This window comes from Chiroxiphia lanceolata, chromosome 2, assembly GCF_009829145.1.
Source record: "Chiroxiphia lanceolata isolate bChiLan1 chromosome 2, bChiLan1.pri, whole genome shotgun sequence".
NCBI classification, from domain to species: domain Eukaryota; kingdom Metazoa; phylum Chordata; class Aves; order Passeriformes; family Pipridae; genus Chiroxiphia; species Chiroxiphia lanceolata.
The window spans coordinates 3,748,093-3,752,636 of NC_045638.1; the positions used below are offsets into that span (position 1 = coordinate 3,748,093).

Sequence of the window (4,544 nt, forward strand, 5' to 3'; positions counted from 1 at the left end):
TTAAAATCCTAATTCAGCTGTAATTTATGTATATGCAGCTCCAGGAACTTAAAAGAATTTTTGCTGCCATGAGCTGTGGGAAGAGTAGGAAGATATGAGAAAATATAAGTATATCTTCTGAATTTCACCAGAAATCCTAATAGGGATTGTCTGGCTCTCCCTCCAGCTGGTTTCACATGAGCTGTTTGCTGAAGGACAACCAGAGGGAGAAACCCTTAATTGCATCCACACTGGCTGGTTTTCGGTCAGCAAATCTCCATCACTCCAGTCAGGATTGAGGGAGGGAGAGCTGCTGCATCCCCAGCTACTGAGCCCTTCTTTCCATCAGCTTATTAACAAGGTTTTTTTGACATCCATCCGCCATTTTTACTTTCTTTTGTTCTGTTTCATGGAATCATAGAATGGTTTGTGTTCGAAGGCACCTTAAAGATCATCTCGTTCCAACTCCCCTGCCCTGGGAGGGTTGTTACTAGAAAAGGGTTCTGGCCCCAGAGGGTGGCTGGACACTGAACAGGCTCCCCGGGGCAGTGGGCACAGCACCAAGGCTGACAGAGCTCGAGAAGTGTTTGGATGATGCTCTCAGGCACATGGTGTGACTGCTGGGGATGGTCCTGTGCAGGGACAGGAATTGGACTTGATGATCCTTGTGCATCCCTTGCAACTCAGCATATTCTGTGATTCTGTGACCTTCCACTAGCCCAGGTTGCTCAGAGCCACATCCAGCCTGGCCTTGGACACTTCCAAGGATGGGGCAGCCATATTTTCTCTGGACAACCTGTGCTAGTGTTTTGCCACCCTCACAGTAAAGAATTTCTTCCCAATACCCCATCTAATCCTACACTCTATCAGTGTGAAGCCATTCCCTCTTGTCCTGTCACTCCAGGCTCTTGGAATTAGTCTTGCCCCATCTTTTCTGTAAGTTGCCTTCAGGCCCTGGAAGGCCACAGTCAGGTCACCCCAAAGCTTCTCTTCTCCAGGCTGAACAATCCCAGCTCTCCCAGCCTTTCCTCCCAGAAGAGCTGCTCCGTCCCTCTGATCCTCTTGGTGCCTCCTCTGGACTTGCTCCAACAGCTCCATGTCCTTGCTGTGCTGGTTCCCCAGGGCTGGAGGCAGCTCTGCAGGGGGGTCTCACCTGAGGGGGTAGAGGGGCAGAATTCCCCCCTCCTCTGCTGCCCAGGCTGTGGGATCAGCCCAGGGGACACGGGGCAGTCTGGGCTGGGCCAAGTCCAGCCTCTCATCCATCAGCACCCCAAGTCCTTCTCCCCAGGGCTGCCTGTTCATCCTGTCTTGAAACCAAGATTGCCCTGATCGAGGTACAGCACCTTTCACCTGCCCTTGTTAAACCTCATGAGATTCCCCTGAACCTTTTTATTCCCCTCTTTAACCCTCTCTTGGAGAGCAAAACACCTCCTGCCCGTGGTTAAGGCTCTCAAAACCCCTGTCAGAAAAGGCAAGTGAGTGTGGTGCCTGATGAGAAGCGGCAGTCAGCCTTCAGCCATCAGACACCCTTCTGTCTGAATAAGCAGGAAACTTTTCACAATCCCCGTTTGTTTATTGCCTGAGCTCGCTAAAGGCCATGAAATGCTAATGTTAACGCTACGAGCACATTACTGCCTCTTTAATTTATTTCAGCCAACTTCTGTGGCTGGCATTTGGGTAAGCAAAACTGCCAGTTGAACTGAATTTGTTGTGCAGTTCGACGTAAAAACCACGCTGGAAATAGATCTGTATTCAGAGGCATCTAATTAGGAAAGCATCATGATAGTCAACGCAAATGTTTTCCAAGGCACTGCATCTGTGCGCCGCGCATCACTTGTGTTCTGAGATTGCAAAATCCATTTTCCGAGTCGTAAAAGCCATCTAACGAGGAAAACATGCGCTCTCAGCCTGCCTTTCTGAGGGGGGAAAGAAAAAGCAAACCTCATGTTTTAGTGCTTAAGCCCTCGTGTGTACGTTTCCTCAGCAAAATAAGAAGGAAAAAATAAAGAGGGAAAATTCGCGGGGCAGGATGTAACAGGGATCTCTGTCATGTTTATTAGGCGAGAGCTGTGGTTTGCCAAAGCCTGGTCTTATAGTTCTAGGCTGCACAAGAACACTGTTTGATATGCAAACACAAACATGTAATTTTTGCAGGCCCAAATACTTGGAACTGCTCTGAGCCTGCTGACTTGTGCCCCCCTCTTTTGTCTCTTGTTTCATCAATTATCTGTGTATAACAGTGCACATGCACATGTGTATATAGACACATATCTGTATATACAGATATGGAATCATAGAATAGCCTGGGTCAGAAGGGACCTTAAAGATTATCTTGTTCCACTGCTGTGGATAGGGACACCTTCCACTAGCCCAGGTTGCTCCAAGCCCTGTCCAGCCTGGCCTTGGACACTTGCAGGGATGGGGCAGCCACAGCTTCTCTGGACAACCTGTGCCAGGGCCTCCCCACCCTCACAGCCAAGAATTTCTTCCTAATATCCCATCTAACCCTACTCTTTGTCAGTTTGAAGCCATTTCCCCCTTGTCCTGTCACTCCCTCCCTTGGAAAGAGTATCTCTCCATCTTTCTTGTTGGCTCCTTCAGGCCCTGGAAGGCCACAATTAGGTCACCCCAGAGCCTTCTCCCAGCCTTTCCTCCCAGCAGAGCTGCTCCATCCCTCTAATCATCTTGATGCCTCCTCTGGACTCTTTCCAACAGCTCCATGTCCTTCCTATGCTGGGACTGCAGAGCTGGATGCAGCATATGCACATACACCAGAAAAATTCTACTTCTTCCTGGGCAGTGTGAGGAATCAAAGGGCTTGGAGTTCAGTTTTTAGATAGAGCAAAAATAAGGCTAAGCTATTTTAGAGTTTATTGAACTGAAGTACCAGATTTTGGATAAAATAGCTAAAAAAAAAAAAAAGAAAATTCAGTAACTGAACTAAAATATAAGTGTTAATATCCTGACATGTATAACATTGTCTCTTGGCTTTTTGAGATTTCGTGAAGTTTTTCATTAAAGCATTTAAAATACTTCGAAAGCATCATAAGTGCGGTAGAATGTTTTTCCCTGTGCTTCTAAAGTGTTATAAAAATCCTTAAGGATCTGTGCAAACTCTGTCTCTAAAAAAACTGAATTTGCTTCGAGCGTCTAAACTTGACTAAAAATAACTAGTCCATCAAACTCAAAAGAACATGCAATTTATTCAAGTTCATCTTGGGATTTGATTATTCTGATAAAAATGGTGAAAACCAGCAATTCTGAAAATCCAGGCAGAAAAACAGGTTGATCTCCTAGGTCTGTTTAGTTGCTCTCCTTCAGAAAAACAGATACCTCCCCTTTTCTTCAAGTAGTAAATATTTTCTGGCCTCTCACATCTGTAGAAAACTGCCTTTCATGAGGAATTTATTCAAAAAGTCACTGCAGTTCTATTTGTAGAACAAATGGGTCTTTAATGGTTCTCGGTCTCATTTGAATATTCATGCTAATGTGCATTTTTTTTCCATTTAGGAAATAATCATGTGGTAACCAAGCACTCCCATTAGCTACAAAATGCAGTCCTTTTGGGAAACCAATTTACACTGATTCTTGAGTAGATTGAGGAAACTACTGTGTTTGTTGGGGAAGTTAAGAACACCCTATGTCTTCTTCTACCTGTCCTTGCTCAAGTGTGTTCAGTGTTCCATGTATAGCTGCAGTGCTTCCCAAGGATCTTCCTGCTTATGGATGTTAAAAATCCTGACTGGCCTTCATGCTTTGGAAAAGAACACATGAGAGTAGAATCGTACAACGGTTTGGGCTGGGGGGGGGACCTTAAAGGTCATCCAGTTACAACCCTCGTGTGGGACCGTGGCCAAAGACCCCCCTCGTCACAGCAGGGGCTGCAAGGCCACAAGTGCCGGGGCTGCCCCGGGCCGGGTCCCGGCGGTGCCGCTGTCCGTGGGGGGCCGGGAGTGGCCCTTTGTGACGCAGGCACCTTCCAGGGCCCTTTGTGACGTGGGACATGGGGGTGCCCAGAGGCCTTTGTGACATCCCTGACCCCGCCCTGCCCCGGGGGTATATAAGGGGTGCAGAGCTCAGCCCATCCCAGCTGCTCCTCAGCAGCAGCTCCTTCTCTCTCTCCCTCTCTCTCTCTCTCACTCTCACTCTCTTTCCCTCTCTCCATCTCCTTCCCTCTTTGTAGGTCTCCACAGGCTGAGGAAGGAACTCCCCGGATCCTGGACCTCTCATTGGCCAGACCAATTTTTTTTCTCTCCCCCTTCTCTCTCTCATCTTCTTTGTTGGGAGAACTTCCTGGGGCACACGAGCAATGTCTGCTGCGGTGTGCCAAACTGGTCAGGTGACCACAAGTCCTCTGGTTCCTGGACAGCACAGGAGCAATGTGTACTGCACTGCACTGAATTGTTCAGGCAGTTATAAGGATGCAATTTGAAATAAAGATTTGGTTACGTAGCCATACCTGCCGAGTCCTGTCTCTTTATTTTACATTAATATATCGCCGACGGCGCCGTTCGCGTGGGGCACAACCTACATTAGGACGTAGCTTTAAAAGCCTTGTAAGAAGG

The 4,544-nt window shown here is 47.6% G+C and overlaps 1 long non-coding RNA gene across 1 annotated transcript; it reads right to left on the reverse strand.

The window, feature by feature from the left end:
* Positions 1-3,163: 3,163 nt before the first annotated feature.
* On the reverse strand, positions 3,164-3,941 carry LOC116782107. Its single transcript, XR_004355120.1, has 2 exons — positions 3,815-3,941; positions 3,164-3,733 (listed from the first exon to the last, which is right to left on the reverse strand). It is a non-coding gene; the product is annotated as an uncharacterized LOC116782107 (long non-coding RNA).
* Positions 3,942-4,544: the final 603 nt, after the last annotated feature.